Raw genomic sequence first — 19589 nt, 5'->3', positions numbered from 1 at the left:
AATTACCTTCACTTGTCAAATGGTGGCACTGTAAGTCATTTTAGGTTAAATTGACCTGTTCTTTTTAAACAAAACTGAAAAAAGCTAATCTACCCCCTTTTTTCCCCCCACTGTATCTTCACAAGGTGGTGGGAAGCTGGTACTTCTCTTCAGTGATCAGAGGGTGAAACTGAGGGTACGCAGGACTCCAGTTTATAAGTAGAGCTAGCACGTCAATCATGTATGCATACATTTACTCCTAAAAGGAAATTGTAGCGCTGAAATAACCCAGCATACCAGTTTATGAGGAAACAAGAGAAAACATAAAACCTCCATACAGAGAGGCCCCAGGGGGGATTCAAATCCAGGACCTTCATGCTGTATGGCAATAGTGCTAACAACAGTGCCAGTATGCAATCAAATCAACAAGAAACAAACAAACATTCCTGTAGGTGGAAATGTGCAACCTATGCAGTTTTTATTCAGTTTTTCACTTTCTGGACCAGTTTGTGTTCAAGGTTGGGGGATGGAAAGGTGGTTGTTGGTGTATGCTCCTACAATAGAGACAAGGTATGGTTAACTGGTATGCGTCTGTATCAGATTATCCCAGTATGAAACCATGCATGATTCTGCGCGGCAGGAGAAAGCTTAGTCTGCTAGACAGTTTGAACAGAACTTCCTTCTAACAAATGACTATGCCTCCTTTGTAGATATTGGATGTAATGTTGTAAAATGGAGGCCATGGGTCTTCTTGGATGTGCTATGCAAAAATAAATGAACAGATGTGTTTTCGTAAGTTTCAGGTTCTTCAATGTAATGCTAGACAAGGTAAACAATTATGTGGTGTAATTGCCCGTTATTCATTAGTAACTGGCACATTAAAAAAAAAAAAAACATGAAAGGGACTGCAGTATTTTAGGCAGACTTTCATTACTTGCAAACCTGTGAAACAAAAACTTTGGGAAAAGGCTTTCCAAGAAGTAATGAGCAGAATAACAAGTTCATCTGGATATTTGTGGTCTATAAAGACGGCTTTCATCTCAAGTTATTGTGTTATGCCACAGTAATACATTTACAAAATGAAAACGTGATTACAATGACTGGCCTATGTATTAATTTTATTTGGGACCGTACCTTGAATTAGATGCGAAAGGTAAATATTGTATTGTAGGCGTAAGTGGTGGAAGGTGAAACCAAGGGAAAATTCTCACTGCTAAAACCTCTGGGTTCCAGATACACATCTCTCCCATTATACAGTAACAGGAAGAAACATCCAGCGCTGACAGAAAAACTAAAAACATCAGGATTACTTGAGTCTTTTCTAATAGTTTGAAGAAATGTCCTAAACATTGCACTGCATTAACTCATTAAAAAGAACATTACACTAATTTGAGACATGAAAAGCTGCTGTATTACTATTAGAAGACGTGTAACTTACGTCTTTACTTTTCTCTGCTTCCTCAAAGTTTTTCTTGGCCTACACAATTTGAAAATTCCATTTTAATTTCAAAGGTGTCCTAATGTCGGAAAATAGATCAGCTAGCATTTTTGGGTAGGGTTAGAGCAAAACGGAAGTCGTTTTGTCAAAAAAAAATAAAAAAAAGAAACCCCAATAAACATTAGTCAAACAAAATGACTCCCAGCAAATGATCTGTTAGCGTAGTGGTACCCAAACTTTCAAGTGCCAGTGCATGTTTTAGTTATTTCCTTAGTTAAACAAACATGAAGGTTCATTAGCAGGCCTCTGTAGAAGTTTGTCTGAGAAGATAGTTGGACCTTTTGAATGGTCTCCCAATTTCTCAAGAGGGAGACATTGAAAACTGGCAGGCCATTGACTCTCAGTGGCCTGCCAGTTGAGAGTCAACTCATTATTCATTAGTAACTGGCACATGAGATAGCTAGTGCTGGTACTAAAGCTCTTGATTCCAACGGTAAAAACGGTTAGGACGGATAATGTGAAGGACAAAGATGACAGCTGTTGTAGCATCCACACAACAAAAATGGTGTATTAAATTTCTGATACTGACATTTATTGTTTGCTGAGATTGTTAAATCAGTTGCTGATTAGCCTGTTCTGCTAAATTAGCACAGATCACTTATTCAAGGCCCCAGCACACTTTTTTGGCACTAGTGGCCTTTATTGACAATCACCAGACAGGAAATGCACAGACAGAAAACAGGAAGACATGCAGCAAAGGCCAGGAATCGAACACAGAATGGCTGCGTTGAGGCCTATATCCTTAGCGTATGAGGTATCTGCTCTACTGCTACGCCATGCTATGGCCTACAAGATTTTTAAAGAAATTAATTGATACAAAAAAATCACAGTGAACATCAGACTTTACTTTTTGGTTCCAAGATGGCTCATTCAAACTTCAAGAGTGAATTAGTTACTGAATGTGGATATAAAGTTAATCAGAGGTAGTCAGATCCCTCATAAGACTGACATTTCATTTTCTGAAATGTGCTATGCTAAAGATTTAAAAATGTATAGCATTATAAGACTAGATGTTTGTCATTCATAAAAATGTCAACAAAGAACTTACCTGTGATTTCTGAATTTCTTGAGTCTTTGGAGGAAAATCTGGAGATGCTCAAGTCCTTTTACAAACGAATACCTATCAGTGAATTCAGTCTAAACGTGCCATGCTTGCACAGACAACATAGCTAGAACTGCAGACGATGGATCTCATTAAATTTGAGCAAATTCTGAGCTACAAACATCCAGCCTTTGCACATTACTAGATATGGTAATAAATGTATAAATATGACACTGAAGTCACCATTTTCAAAGAAATGTGTTCTTAATTTTTATTTTTTGGAACCGCCTTACACCAAAAATAGGAAAAGCAGTGCACATGGTTTAGGGGTGTACAAACTTTTGCAACAGTACATTATTGTAATTGTTAGCTGTTCTACTCGCAACATTGAAGCATTAATAATGTCTGCTTCTTCCTGAGCACTGAGATTCAATAAGCTGCCTTATGTGTGCTCTTGCGCCCCCCGGTGGTTAAAAATGTTATGACTGTTCATTTTATATATATATATATATATATATATAAACCTATAAAAGCAGAAGTTAATCAAAAGACAGGAAAAATTTACATCGCTGTAGATAAAATATAGAAAAAATAATGTAAGCATTGAAAACATTGAATCAGCCAGGCACTGTCAGATGAGGAAAAATAACTTCATCAGGTTAAATGTACAACAGGAAGTTTTGATTTCTGCTAGTATTTTTTTGTCCAATTAAGCATGAACAAATAAGTGCTTAATGTAGTAACGAGAACAGAGCCAAGCGTGTAATCCGTAAGAAAAGTTACCTCAACATTATTGACCTTGCTGAACTGTAAAAATGTTGCACATGGCAAGATATGGAGCTTTCTGTAACTTTAGAAGCAATATGTTTCAGCACAACCTAGGTGGATATCTTGACATATGCAGGTGACCCTGGAGCTTTGTGGGTTTAGAAAGCTTTTGCCTGATCAGGCTGGCACCTCAGATCTTGTCTGGGCTGGTCTGCATGAATGTGATTGGGGGAGGGGGGGAAGCATTGGTCATGGAGAGCAGAGACTCTTTACTGATCATGGCTAATGTATGAACATGTAAAAAAAATCCTAGCTAAACCAGACTAAAGTAAGTGCAGATGTCTGGACTACTTGGGGTGCCAAGTAGTCCAGACATCTGCACAAGCAGTAAAAGAGAGATTTTTTTACTGCTTGTGATCAGAGAATATTCACTGTCTGCCCTCTGCTGGTCTTTGGTGGTACTGTACTACTTCTTTGTGTCAGTGAGTCAACAAAATGGCTGACATGTGTAACTGTGCCATGATAGATAGCAAGACGCAATCTCCTGCAGCACAAACACGACAGATCTGACATTTTTAAGGTTTTAACTATTTTTTTTGTCTTGTGGTCTTGCTTTTCTGTGGCCTCCCTTCAGCTCAGAGTGTGGACTCATCCATCTGTTTATTCAGCTGAAAAAAAAGGTACCATCACATTTCCTCCACAATTTTAGATTTAGCACTCAGGCTGCATATGTATGTACATGTATATGTGCCTTATACGTATCATGTCATATAAGGCACAGTTTTGAATAACAATAATTCTGAGTAAGCAAAGCTCAACCTCTCCATGCAGATACAGCTATGGGGAACATAAACACACAAGACTAATGAATCACAGTCAGAGTACTGTCAAGTAGGACCTAAAGCCTAATTATACCACAGGTGTAGTGGAAGTTAGTTTAGAACACTTGTGAGGCTGTTGCTGGACTAGCTCCTCCTCCTTTGTTTAAATCCCTCCCCCTCGGTTTAATCCCTCCCCCTGAACCGTTTTTCTTTGTCGTGGACAAATCACACACCCCTCCCTCTCCGTGCTAATATGCAGCTCCTCTGCAGTTTGTCCTAGCAGAAGTCTGCTCTGTGTGGCTGTTTCTACCATACTGCAGCTGGGTTGCTCCAGACTGAGGTTGCTGCTGCCGAGTCCTGCCGGATCAACTTCTACGAACCATACCCGTGACGTCCAGGAGCTTCTTCATACGTACCTTTTCCGGTTTTAGGTACCAGTTTTGGTATCTCCGCCGGTATAGAAAGACTACAAAGAGGAGATAAAAAGGAGGAAAAAAATCAGGTCGCGTCGGCTGATCGACGCGGACGACTTTCCGGCGTTGCCGACCAACCCCCCGCTCCCGCCACCAACAACTGACGTCACAGCGCAACCGTTGGTCTTTTTGTTTTTTTTGAGTCGTTTGTGCGAAAGGAGGAGGAGTCTATTTTTTTTTTTCCTCCGAGAGAAGCTGAGTCGGAGTGGAGTGTGCCGACTACAGCACAACATAGAACTGCGGCTTTATTTACCTTGTGCATGTAGAAACCGGTGTCCTGCAGCTCCATCCACACTACATCCTGTCTGCACCGTTCTGGAGAGAAGCGGACACATCAAAGTCCAAACTGAAAATAACACCACTGGACAACAAGACGAGTCGGTGAGTGGCGGTACTGCATGCTAACCAAGCCTCATTCTTTTTTTTCCTTTTTTTTCCCGTTTTTTTTCTTTTTTTTTCAAGTCATGCGCCTTTCTTGTGTTTTTTTCCTGATTGAATTTACAGTCAATCAGAAAATATTTTTTGGCTAACTCTATAAAGAGTGACCTGTTGAAGCTGTCATTAGCAGCTAGCGATGATAAGAAATGTAAGCTAACACTGATCACTATAGCTAAAAACTTAAATATATATTAAAACTTAAATATATATTAAAACATGTTTCTATTATTTTTACTTTTATTGTTATATTTTTTATTTAATATTTTGTTTTTAAATATATTTGCTGTATCATAAAGACTTTTTACAGTGCAGTTTTGCGTTGCTCCTAGCTTTAGCGAAAAACAGCTATGAGTTCCACAAATTCCGTTTCACAACTTTCTTCAAATGTTGAATTTTGCAATGAAAAATCTTACTTTGTATTTGTAATGTCATAACCAAGGAAGCTGGTTGTTTTTTTAAAATGTTGTCAAGGCGGATATGTTTGTGGGCGGAGCCTATCGAAAATTTTCAGCTGACCAGTTGTCCTAGCAACTGACACGAGGCACTCTTGTCTCTTCTGTTCTGATAGCAGCATTTGCATTTATTTGAGTGTCTTTGCTGTATCTGACAGTTTTTGCTGGGCAGTAATTTACAGTTTTGTGCATTTTAGTTTTCAAGTTACAGCATGATGATTTTTTTGGGGGAATTGACGGCTTTCGTGAAAGCCATCACATTTTCAGAAATTCTAATTTGTTAAAATTTTAATGATTTTTTGTGCTTTGTCGAATGCATTTTAATGTTGTTTTTTTTCATTTTGGTAGCGTTGATTTGAAGTTATGGGCGGAGCCTAGCCAAAAATTTTGCCTGATCAATTAACCATACTTTCCTGGTTCATACTTTTGCAGGGTAGATTTGCTGTAGGGCTTTACTTGTTTAATATTTGTGCTATTCACTGTTTACATGTCTAGCTCTGATGTCAATCCAGCTTCTGGCTCGATTTAGGTTTCTGTTACTTTTTGAAACATTATAGCATGCTAGTTTATTCCTTTTATCTGAGATGAGCCGAGATGAATATTATTGATGGATTATCTGGTTTAAATACTTACAGTGTTAACTGGAAACATTTGTTGTCTCTGGTATAATTATGTCTTTGTGAAATATGTAAAGACCCACCCCTAACAAGTCAGCATGGCGGGTATGTTGTGCTGATGCTAAAACAAGCAGGACCCCAACCAGCTCACAGCACAGGTTACAGTTGAGTGAAGAGACACACAGGAGAGATTTGTGTTCATGGATTTTCTCCATATACTTGAATAAAAAAAAAAGAAGACAAACAACAAAACTAAGGAGTTATAAAACCAAGACTTTTTTTTATGTCCCATTATTTCCATCTGTCATTACGCTTCTGGAGGTTTTTTTAAGGTTGCCCTTTTTTTTTTCTCTTTGTACCCAAAGTAAAACTTAACAATACACATGAATATCTTCATGTGGCAAAAAACAGCTATGACTAAAATATAAGAGGAAACAATAGCACGCCTCACTGTATGTTGTCAAGGTCCCCTTTTGGCCTGAAGTGGTACAGGCCAGTGATTTTCCATGAAGCACATTGCCTTAAAAAGTGGGTGTGGCCTAATCTCTATGGTAAAACTGGAGCTAGGCAGGTTTTTTGCTATATAGTGTTTCCTTATGAAGTTAAAATGAGTTTTTTTTTTTTTTCAGTTTTAGTTCAACTAATGTACAAATGAATGAGTACATGCTTCCCAAGGGAACAACAGAAGCATGTGATTAACAAAGCTGTTGAATCACAGTAAATGTGAGAACAGTTCAGTTCTCCCAACTGAACTTCTTCATCATAGTTTTGGTACTTGAAACTGATGTAAAATTAATCTAAATTGGTCCATTTCAGATGTTTCACCTTTTGGAAGATGGTACAGCCCTGTTTCTTGTTTCACCTCCCCCACACCTCTGTTGCAGTGCTCACATGGTGCACTTGTAATTCATTGCACTTTTTTACCCTGCGGAGGTGGGAGCAGTCTTTAAAGGCACCACCTACATTTTTCAAAGACGTCCATGAAGGCGTTAGTATTTCTTAGTTTGTCAGATTCATTTAGCCTCTCTTTTAATACCATTAATCATAGATTTTGTACAATTGAACAGTTTGTGAAGTTATCTGTATTCATCTGCCAAATAAGAATGAATCAAAAAGAAAACCTTTGCTATTTAGCGTGAAATCAAAATATAACTGTATACACATTTCTTTGTTCATTTGTAGGTATTATATAACACTGATTATCAAGGACTGTATTTTTTTCAGCTCATAAAGTGTTACAGCGAGTTTCTTTGCTTTAATGAAATATGTGTTGTAATGCTTAAGCCACGTATTCTATGGCCTTCATAATAAGTTATGGAAAGAAGTAATATTGTTGGCTTGCTTTGTATTACAGTGATGTATTAGATGGACACATCAGTGTGTGTGTGGACCTCAGAGAGCTGTTTTTACCTTTCCCCCAATATTTTAGAAGTTTAGAAGGACTTCATTTCCGCAGCACTTTTCTAGACGTTATCTAAAAGTTTGTTTACGTAAGACTGCCGTCTGGTATTTTCAGGTCTAAACGCTTGCTCTCACAAAGCTCTGCCTATTTACACGATGCTCCTCCACTGAGCTGCAGTCTCCAGCCGAGCTCCCGCCTCAGGACACTTATCACTCATTTCCACCAGACTAGTGGCAGCAGCATTATAACTACTTCTTAGTCCAGATCTATGTAAAGAGGGCCTAAACTTACCAACTACTGCAAACCACATTTGTCACATACAAATTGATGCAAAATTTAGGGGTTCAATGCCACACCCAAAGATGCATTGGCTAGTTGGGACAAAGTAGTCTGAATCAAACTTACAGTCTCCCTATTGTCAGGCTACTCTTGGTGAGTAAGCTACAGCTACCCCAAGAAATTTAAGATTAGGCATTTTCTGATACCGTCTTAATTGAATACAACTTTTTGGTTTATGAAAGCGATGCCATGGATATGCTTGAATTTTGTTCTCAAGGATTTTCCATATTTCTGCCATAAACAGTCATCTTTTGTTTACATTTGGAGCACAGGAGACATCACACAGTTTGCAAATGATATGTTGCTGTGAAATAAGATTTAATAAGATTTTAAAACGAAGACAAAGAATTAGGGCTCCAGGAATTAAGATTCCTGGAGTGATTTTTGAGTACCTCAATTATTAAAATTCCTCGAGGAAAATTGATCTGTTTTGAAGCTTTGTTAAATTAGATTTTATTATTTAGTGCACCGTGTTCCGGCCGGGTTATTATTTGTGTTGTGCAGCGCTCTCACTTCTGCCTGAGTTGTTGACCAAAGCTAAGTGTTAGCAGCATAACGTCCAATTGTCAAGTTCGGCCTGGGAGGATTTTATTGATTGGTGATGATGTCCGGTAGATGAGTTTCTGTGTGTGACGAACGAAGGTGTCAAATCCCGTCGTTAACATGAACACAAAAACTATAAATGTCTGGGCAAGGTGAGAGTTCATCTATTAAATTGACTGTAGATGAATACATAGACGAAAAGCTGGAGTGCCGACATTTTTATAAGCGTATTTGTGAGCCTGTCTCTTCATTATTGAATTGAATATAATTTAACATTTTTGTACAACTTTTCTTCAGGTTAACTTAGAAAGCGAGCTATTATTGTTACAGGTTAATTTTGTAAACTACAGAAAAGTTATTGTTAGGAAAGCTCAAATGTGAAAAATTGGACTGATGTTGATATGCGATAGGACTACTGCTGTTATGTTAGATTTACCAATGTTTTATTTTATCTTTTTTTTTATCCGATTACTTGATTAATCATAAGAATAATCGATAGAGTACTCGATTACTAAAATATTCGTTTACAACAGCCCTCCAAAGAATGGAGTTGTCTTTAGGATCTTCTTTTTGCAATTAACATTAAAATAGTTAGCATATTCCCCCTGCTTTAAATTAATTACCTGAATGGAGAGCCAAATGTCTCTATATACATTTTTTCCTATTTAAATATCTTCTTACACATTTTGCCTCTGAATTTATTTACAAACACCTCATTTAAGACTAAAACTGGTAGTATTCTTCTCTCTACAGCAAGCTCCTCACCAAAAAGTGTTTCTTTGTCATATTGTTTATTTAAATGATAGGCTGATGTTGGCATTAGCCTAATGTAGGCAAAGTTTATTTTAATAACTCAGTTTTTTTTTCTTCATTTTTTTGGCTCTTAATAAATTTCAATTCAAACAGAGTTCAGTTGAAATGTCATTTTACAAAGCTTAAAGAATAGGTTGTCTGGCTTCAAAACTTAGCACTTTACTTTCAGTATTGCAATTTTTAATGACTACTGTTTATTCCTCTCCCACTCAGAGTACCGTATTTTCCGCACTATAAGGTACACCTAAAAACCTTAGATTTCCTCAAAAGCCGACAGTGCGCCTCATAATCCGGTGCGCCTTATATATGGACCAATATTGAGCTACAACAGGTCTTGTTGTAGCTCAAATAATGAGGTCGTTAGCAGGACTCTGGAGAACTTGACTGCACTTAGGAGGTGATTCAGCTATTGGATTCAAGTGTATTGTACCAGGGAGACATCTAAGAGTTGCAGGACACCGGCCCCTCGAGGACCAGGATTGCCCACCCCTGGTCTAGAATCAGGTCGTCTGCAGGACATTTGGCACCATGTTGTCCACGAACATGCTGTGCGCGAACGGAGAAGGGTGACCACCGTCTGGCCACGCCCCGGCCCAGTCACGGAAAGCTCTCCTCACCGACTGGAGTTGGACTGTTTTGTTGACATTCTTTATGTCAACAAAGTGGCTTTAGACATTCATCCGGGATGTTTCGGGGGCGGGGGAAGAGAGACAGAGACTGCGGCGGCAGCGTGTCGGTTGGTCTGTGTTACCCAGAAAGCATTTGGGCACAATATCGCAACACCAACACCGTGAGTGAAACAATGACTGGGGCAGCCTACTATATAAATTATTCGGGACCACTTCTTTATTATTACACATCCACATTTGTAGAGTATGGAACAAATCGCGTTCAATACGGGATGGGTGACAACCCTACCTGTAGCCTATTCTATGCGCCTTATAATGCGGTGCGCCTTATATATGAAAAAAGTTTTAAAATAGGCCATTCATTGAAGGTATGCCTTATAATCCGGTGCGCTTTATAGTGCGGAAAATACGGTAGATCACATGATACAGATGAGAGCCAATAAAAAGCCTCCCTTTTACTTGGACTGCTTTTGCAAACAGAAAATACTTAAGGGAAGCCCAATTTTTTTAGATCAACAAAATCCCCAGCCTATAGAACAGTTTTGGAATCATGTACATGGATATAGGCAGTGATATATCCATCTACATGTTTTATTCTTTCTTTAAGAATTTGTTGTAATGAACTGCTACGCCGATCAGATGGACAATGGAAGATCATGTGGTGCTTCTACTCTGTTTGGCCACAACGGACTCCTGCTGCAACAGATGTTGTCTGCTTTGAATTGTACCGCCAACTTGTTCCACAACAACAGCCCTTAGAGGTCTCTGGGTTGTGACTATTTACTATCGAGGATCAGGGGTCTAATATTGTTGGGTTGACTTCATCCCCTATTTCTTAAGACATTTTAGTTGGCAAGAAACATGCAGATCAAGAATATAAAGGATTGTCTGAAATGGACAAGGTACTTAAACACCCATTTACAAAGCCTTGATTGAAGCTCCAACTCTTACTTGGGATCACTGTATAGTGATTTGGCCATCACTATACAGAAATTAGGGGTGGCTGATCGCTGATGACCGATCTTTTAAAAAGCCTAACTTATAAGCCAAAATTGGAATTGGTACCACTTTTTGTTGTTTAAAATGTTGCTCCGTATATCAAGAAAGTGCTGAATTGGCAATGTGTAAAAATTGGCTGATCACTGATCTCCCAAAATTAAGGAAATATGCACCGATAAGTAAGTGCACTCCTAACAGAAATATATCCAATGGTCAATATAATGCAAACAATCCATTTTGAAATTCATAGCAACATCATAACAAATATTACGATGTGGACATCAGCAAAATGAAACAAAGCGCTAAAGAAACATGAACTATTTTGCAGGACTGTTACTTGTTCAGTTTTCGTCTTTTTTTTCCCAATACAATATTAAAATCTCATTTCTGAAATACTATCCAAAATCATTGTCTGTAGTAACATGTGTGGATTAAAATAATCTTGAAAAGTATCAACCATAAATGAATTTGAGTTAATGAAATTAATTATAAAAATCATGAATATTGGACACAAAAAGTAGAACAAGGCTTGTTATCAGGGCTGGTTTCAAACTGCTGTTTCTTTGGGGTGGAGAATTATCTGTTGCCAATGTCTGTCATGTCTGAAGTGTATTCTTTGACTTCAAAATTATCAGCTTTGCAATTCCCGTGTTGGCCAGGAGGATTAATCGTTGTGGGCATCCCACTTTCGTCGTTTTGCAGTTCCTTTCTCATGTTCTACCAGGCCTGTCACGATAACAAATTTTACTGAGCGATTAATTGTCTAAAAAATTATTGCGATAAATGATAATATTGTTTCAAGATCAGTTGACCCTGATTTAATGGAAATGACTAATAATGCATGTGATTTCCTGCCATTGATGGATGCATTTTATTTTCAAAAGAGCACATAACACTGGAACTGATAAACTAAAACAAAACAACCAAAAACAAAAATAAAATGGATTCTCAGTCTCCATTAACAAAAAATTTACTTGAATAAACACTAAACAACATAATGCCAAAGTGGAAATAAATACTGCATTCAACCAAAAGAGTGCAGATTATGAAGTCTGTATACTGTATTGGCCTTCAGTAATCACTAGATTTAAATAGAGAAGACGGGCACATCCTGACGCAATAGTTCACACTACACGATTTTTTTGCCCCCTATTTTCCTCTTATGATAATCTTAGAATGTTGGGCGATCCAAGATTGTCGCTGGTGATTTCGTAACCGATCATCCTGCAGTGTGTGGTGTGTTACGGTAGATCGTCGGTCGTGGCCGCTCCGATCTAAATTCAACAGCTTAGCAGCCTGTTGAATGTGACGGGTAGCCAATCAGAAAGCACAGATTCTCCTCCGTGCTTTCTGAGGGAAAATTACGGAGGGGAATCCCAAACAGCTGACACGGCACAACCCGAAGTCCAGCGGACATCGGAGATGATATGTGGAAACAACATTAATATTTATTCAACATTTCAAGAAAGAATATAGAAATGACAAGGGGAAGAGTTGGAGCCAAATTGCTACAGCAGTTGATAAACCCGGTAACTTTTCAGCTGTTCTTCGTTAACGTGACATAGATGGGTTATAATGATTTTCATTCAGTCAGGATTTTACACTGACTCTAGCCACATGCATCACAGGTAGATTCTAGTAAAGCATTGATTAATGCCTGGTTTTAAAATTAGTTAACTGGACTTGTAGCCATTATTTTGTGCCCATGTGGCTGGAAACCACTCTGCACAATTGAACCCGATTGAACCGTTATACCTAGGATTTCTGTCGGCTAATGTGTGGTCTCAGGTTTTGAAAATGGGCTGACAGTCGGCCGACAACTCGTGTAATGTGAGCTTGACATTACACTAAAGAAATGGGGAAGGGAGGGTCAGTGGAGAGCACTGGAGTTGAGCCTTTTTTTTTTTCATTCAGTGTCATCAACAGAAAGAAAAAAGGCAGGATAATTAAAATGAGGTCGATAGGTTTAATTTATCATGCGATTAATTGATTTATCATTTATGGTGACAGGCCTATGTACTACTGCATATTCTAAGTCTCTCTCCTGGTAGCTGTGTAAATTTTAACAAGAGGATATTTTTTTGCTGCTGCAGCAAGGTCTTCTGTAGGTAGGTGGCTTACCTTTTCCCCAGTAGCCAGTCAACATGCTTTTGGTAATATTAGTGTTTCCAAGACTTGTTGTTTGACCTTCTCTATATACATTTGACTTAGAATGTTTAATTGGGCAGAAAATGAAAATTAGCTGTGGTTGGACATTGCCAACAGTTTGTGTTGCACCAAATAATAATGGCAATAGTTGTTCATGGATGTCCCTTATACTCAGTCTTTGTATTTGCAGATTTGCTAAGGTATCCAGTGTATGCCATTAGTCATTTTTAGCCAATGCAAAAGGGTCAGCGGCAATGTGGAGTTCAGTTTCCTGCTCAAGGATTGACCTGGCCATTTCACATACGGCAAATTTTCCTTGAATTTGAACTGGCCACTTGTCCATGAATATTTGTAATGATGCCATAGAACTGAAATGTACTAGAAGCAAAAAAAAAGACCTTAGCTCTGGAACATGGTTAATATTTATTAACCATGTTAATAAATATTTATTTTGTTTGGATAACAAGATTACAAAGGCTTTGTCTTTGCTGTTTGCAATCTAACTCTGTATGGCTAACATCTACAGTTGCAAACTTTACAAGTTTATATTTTCTAATCTTCATCTAACCCCTGCAAGAAATTTGTCTGACTCAGATCAGTTGTTAATATTTATTAACATGGTTAATAAATATTAACAACTGATCTGAGTTGTTAATATTTATTAACCATGTTAATAAATATTAACAACTGATCTGAGTCAGACAAATTTCTTGCAGGGGTTAGATGAAGATTAGAAAATATAAACTTGTAAAGTTTGCAACTGTAGACGTTGGCCATACAGAGTTAGATTGCAAACAGCAAAGACAAAGCCTTTGTGATCTTGTCATCCAAACAAAATAAATGAACTCCTCCTGATATAATTTTCGGTTGGCATAATTTTACCCTATGCTTTGACATCAGACGCCAAAGTGTGCCCAAAAGATAAAAAGGAGTCTACGTAAAGATGTATTATGTTCAGTGTGCAAGACGAGTTGGACTGTGACAGGCGCCCCCCTTTGCATCCCTTTGTCTTGAAATTGCAAACAAAAATCTGCGTATGAAATGGCAAAGAAACAATGTATAGAGCTCTTTTGGTTAAAAACACAAATTTTTCCTGTTTCTTTCACAGTAACCAGTCAAGTCCTGCAACAATGTGTGCTTTTTGTTCTTTAAATTGCAACATCAGAGGTGTGGACAGATCCCCGATGGTCAGAGTGAAAAATTGCATAGACTGAGCTTCCCCTACCCTCCACCTCATGCTCAATCAACTGGACTCTGAGACCACCTCAATTACCCACAGCTTTGACCTTCCATTTTACTCCAGTCATTTCACACATGACTCTAGCGTGGAAAGGTGTCAGAAATGAGACTGGGCAATGTGGGTTTATAGGTTTACCTAGAAATTTTGTGGTGTTTATTGTAACAATGTTGAATTGGATGGTGAGGTTTTTTTTTTTTTTTTTCAAAAGCCTACTGCAGGATTTTGTGAGACTTACAATAACCCAATCACTTTATATAGTCAGTATCAGGGGGTTAGAACAATACCTGCAGGAATAAATTCCCTGCAGGTGTAAAGCACTTGCTACTGCACACTTGTTCCATTTACGAATCTGTGGCTATATTTCATAGTTTTTTTTTGATTGTTGAACGATTTGTCATGAATAACGTAGCTTATGTAATTTATATATGCAAAATCTATCAAAAATAAGAACAAATAACTGCTTTTATTAAACCAAACTTAGCTGGCAAGAGAACAAGAAAGCAGTGCAAACTAAGATCTTGAAAAATATTAATTCGAGACAGATTCTTTATAATAAAAGGGCTAATACGACCAACCCAGAAGGGCCACAAAAGAAAAAGAGGCTAATCAATAGTGAACAAATGTTGGAAGAGCATGCGATTTGTACAGATAAAATTGAGATAGCTTATCTCTTACTTGTGTTTTATGCACATGTTGAAGCTGGACTTTATCAGGAATGCATTCAGCCTGCTGAGGGGGAAAATGACACTTCTCAACCTAAACCTCAATGTGAAAAAAGTTCAAGTATATTTGTGATGGGTAACCCAAAGAAAAAGAAGAGAGAACTAGTTTGTAGAGATTTGTAGTTTGTTGCATCGTTTCGGAACTGCTGAGATCACAATACTGGTAGGATAGGCTTGAGCAATCTACAAGACGTACGACGTTCATATCAAATAATTGGAACTACATAGTTTTAAAACAAATGCAGCCTCCAGAGTTTAGTTTTTCTACTAATGCTTGTGAAATTAAAGCTGCCTGCTGCGTCTTATGAAGTGCACAACCATCCAATACAACCCCCCCCCAAAAAAACGTAGATACCAGGCTCTATCAGTTCTGATATCCAATACAACCCCCCCCAAAAAAACGTAGATACCAGGCTCTATCAGTTCTGGAGTGCACTGCTGTTTCAGATCCTAACTAAGTTTAAAATTGGAACATAATTTTCTACGAAAGGTACTCTAAGTAGGCATGTTTTTAGTTAAAATATTTTCCTTTTAATGATAACTTTGCACAAAAGTGAAAGGTTCTTAGTGGTGGCGCAGTCCAAGCATTCTGTGTCATTAAACCAGAGAAAAGCTCAGTCTTGTCTTGACTCAAGACGATTGTAGGAAAACATTTACTGTGTCTTTGTTTCCACACAAAGCAAGAGGTACAATAGTGTAGTATCAAAAAAGTATCATCAGCATAGCAAAGCAATTTGGCAATAGATGTTTTACATCAGGAATTTGCAGTGTTAAACCTGCAAGTGGATAAAAACAAAGTTTTGGATTTTTTTTTTCTGTTGTTTTGGATTAGTGCTCCAGTTGTTTCAGACGAGTGTTGTATGCGTGACACATTGTGAGATAATGTGTCATGTACATTATCTGCATCAGGTTTTACTCTAGTAACTAGGTCTAACATTTCTGTAGTTTGATATTCTCTATTTCATGAAAGATTACAGACAATGAATAAATTGCATTTACATTTGAAACGCAATTGATCTTTGGACATTGTGTATAATGCAAATTTCCCTAAAAGTATGCCACCTGTTCTAAATAAAAGTTAATAAATGAGGGGGGGAAAGTAATCAAATAAAATTGGCAAGTTGATCTGATTTTGAAAAACGGCTGTCAGGTTCAGGAAAGTTTGGATGAACAAGAGACGGTCATACGTAGGTTTGTGCTACAGTAGTCACCGTGACAGAAACCCTCTCAGCAGCAGCGGCAGCCGCCATTTCTGTTACAAGCATCCACTACAAGCAATCCATCAAACTAGAAATGGAGGCTGGGAAGCATGTAGCTGAGGCTAACTTTTTAAACTAATTCATTTAGTTTAAATCAGAAGGTGTTGGTCAGCTTTTCACAGAGAAAAGATCAATGTGTGTTTCATGCAGAAGGAGAAAAAGCAGCACGGAATATTGGATTTATTTTTATAGGGGGGAAAAAAATTACTTAGACTTGACAAACTTTAAGCAGAATAGACAGAAATATAGCAGATTTTTTAGCTACAGAGACTTAATTAAAATTTCATCCAGCAGCTCAGGGCGAACGAGCTACCATTTCGAGGCTATGGGGTAGAATGTCTACCAGTTTTAAGAGACCTGTAATTTGCTGGGAATAAATATCCTAAACTCAGGCTGGTTGAATTTTATTTACAGTGTTTAAACAGCTGCGAATTTGTGAGACCCCTCTACAGGTCTGTCACTCATTTGTAAGAACACCCTTCTGTTGAAATGGTGTAGTCCACGCTTGGCAGTAAACCTCCAGCGAGGAGCAGACTGCAGGTGTGGGGGATGGGTGTTGGCGCTGTGTGTCTGGCTGTGGACTTAGGCTCTGACTGTGTAGTCCTAGCTTTAGTTCTCATCAGTCAGTGTGACTTAGACCGTGGATACATTCAGAGATTGTTCTAGGTGTGGTGGGCTATTTTCAGAGCTACAAACGCAGCTGTAATACTTATTAGTTCAGCTGTCAGCTAAGAATTTTGTTTGTTTATATACCGTAAGGAAGCCAAGGCTAACCTTATTTTGCATCAAGATGTTTCTTTTGATTAACATATGTGGCCTGTTTTGAGCTATGATACAAGCCTCTCTCCGTAGCGCATGGCTAAAGAATAATCACCATGTGCATGCTTGATTCACATGGAACCTTCTGGCTCTGCCCTCCCCCTCCCAGTTTTCTTCCCCCTTTTCCTTTTAGCCTGCTGTCGCTGCTCTTCGCTTTTGCACAACAGGAGCAAATCACGCGTACAATACTTGGGCAGTAGTAGGCTAGGGAGCAGACTGCTGCTTTGCTGTTTAATCATGTTATTTTAATACTTTGTTCTCTATTCTGTTTATTTGTTTAACAGGTTAGAAATGGTCATTATAATTACTATCATTTTTAATCCATAATTGACTTATCTTGGATAGGTCTTATAAGATGAAACGGAAATCAGTCAAGTGGTCGACAAATGTTTAGTAACATTTTTCACCCAAAATAACTAATAAATATTTCAGTGATTTTAGAGAAAATTTCATTCAAGTATATTTCGCTACAAAACCGCTCCAAGGTACATGGAGAAAGACACAAACGGATGTACGTAAGGGAATGTCACAGAAAGGAAAAAAATAATCTGCTGCATTCTCCCACCATGTTTCCTGCCTTTGAATTTGCAGCACACATAAAATGCTTGATCCTATGGGAGAGCGTAAAATAAAACTGGTTGGGTAGTAATTTTTACCTGATGTGATTAGATTACGACTTCTGTATACAGTGTTTGATCTGCAGTTACATACCGACTATATTTTTACTCAAATTAAGGCATTTTAGTGCAAATTGGTATTCTGTGCCGTCTCAAAATTCCTGTTTTTGGAAATGACTCTCTTTCAGACACCAGGAGATTATTCATGTGTATCTCAATAATTTAGCAGTTGACATCAAAAGTTTTACATCAATTCATCACACAGTGAGTGATATATTTTAGGTTTTTAGATCTGGTAATTTTGACGAAATTTTTGATAAAAAAAAAAAAACAACAACAACATTGTATTTCTTGGGGAATTGTAATATTACAATTAAAATAACTTTTAATGCAGAAATGCCCTGTTATGACTTACACAATCATGGGAAAGAAGGTTGATAACATCCACAAATATGGTAAGCTAGAGTGAGCGCTGCATCCAAGCATAATTATAGAAAGTTTAGTGGAAGAAAAAAGTGTAGTTATTTAAAAAGTACACAATATAGCAGCATCTTAAGTGGATTTTGTCATATTCAAAAGTTTAGGGGATATTGACAATGTCTTGATTTTAGGTGGTGTCACCACATACAGACACATCCAAGATATGGGTTACACTTTACATTGCTTGTATTAAGTCACTTCTGAACAAGAGATTACAATAAAAGTGTTTGAATTGAATTACAGAAATCCACAAACCTTTTGAAGATATTCTAATTGACTGAGTTGCAGCTGTATGTGAATTATCTTCCTTTCAATTAATACTTGAGAACAAATTCCTAATAATCAGTCATAACAGCTTGATTGTAAACGTATACATCTATTAAACAGTTTCAGATCAGTGCTTGTGTTTTCTAAACATGCTGATTTTGTTCAGATTGTCAGGTTGAGGCGGAGTGTCCTTCTACATGTTAGTCTGGCACAAAGCAAACAGCCAGACTGACACGGTCTCACTTTCTCAACTACAGGCGAGTCAGGTTTAACACTGGACCTGAGTCACGTGTTCATAAGTTGTGATTGAGAAACAGATTTGCTAGATTAAAAAGGAAGGTGATGTGATTAATCACTTTTTGGACTTTCTTAGTAATCTCAATAAAATGTAATATCCGCTGGACCTGCAGATTAGAGGATTTTAGTCAAGTTGGTTGGCAAGGTCAAAATCACTGGAAGCTGATCAAAATAATTTTTTGTGTGTGGCAGGAATCGACACGGGTCACTTTGATTGCTAGAAATCAGCGGAATCAGTTTGACATGACCGATATTTAAAAAATAAAAATGAAAAATTGCATCCGACACGCACTGAAGACGTCAGCTCCACCGAAATAAAGGTTTTAGTTTTTTTGTGACAGACAGGCATCACTTCCCAGCGGCTCAGTGCTGCTGAAGCTAACGCTCTATTGGAAGCTGCGGCAGGCTGGAGAAGCTCCGTGTTGCTACGCACAGCAAACCGGGTGGCCATTTTGAGTCTCAGTGAAGCCAGATGCCAGCAGTCAGGGTGGGGGAAGGGTAGAGCGCGTGCTCTGCGCAGTGTAGTTGGAATGCAGTGTCTGCCCTCAATAGCTGGCTGATTTTATTTTTGTCCACACTGCATTTAGCCTTTTTGGACACTTCCTTGCATTATATCCATTATTGGTAATTACTTATTTTAATAGTTTTAGTTTATCAGAAATAAACAGGAACTTGCTCTGTGTCCCAGTCCCAAGAAAGTCTGTGTCATGTTTACAGTTAGAAACACTGGTTGAAGCACCTAAAACCATCTGAATAGGAAATAAAATGTTCCATTTCCTTCCTCTGCTATTTCTTGTTTTACATTAATATGTCTAGTACAGCTTGGGTCAAATAAGCAGGAATATTTAAAAAAAAGCTGTTCCAGGTAAACATTCATGTGGTCTCTCACAACAACAATCTCTAAAAGCAGGAGTTAAGTTCATCAAA

General features: G+C 38.0%; 1 protein-coding gene across 1 annotated transcript in view; it reads left to right on the top strand.

Annotated features, from left to right (window-relative positions):
- Window positions 1-4321: 4321 nt before the first annotated feature.
- Window positions 4322-19589, top strand: part of atf7ip (activating transcription factor 7 interacting protein) — a 34717-nt gene continuing 19449 nt past the window's right edge. The window contains exon 1 of the mRNA XM_007551668.2: window positions 4322-4962. The gene's annotated coding sequence lies outside the window, so the exon portion shown is untranslated. The remainder of the gene's footprint in view (window positions 4963-19589) is intronic.

Source organism: Poecilia formosa, unplaced genomic scaffold (genome assembly GCF_000485575.1).
Source record: "Poecilia formosa unplaced genomic scaffold, Poecilia_formosa-5.1.2 Scaffold43, whole genome shotgun sequence".
In the NCBI taxonomy this organism is placed as follows: Eukaryota; Metazoa; Chordata; class Actinopteri; order Cyprinodontiformes; family Poeciliidae; genus Poecilia; species Poecilia formosa.
This window is presented reverse-complemented; position numbering and strand designations above follow the sequence as displayed.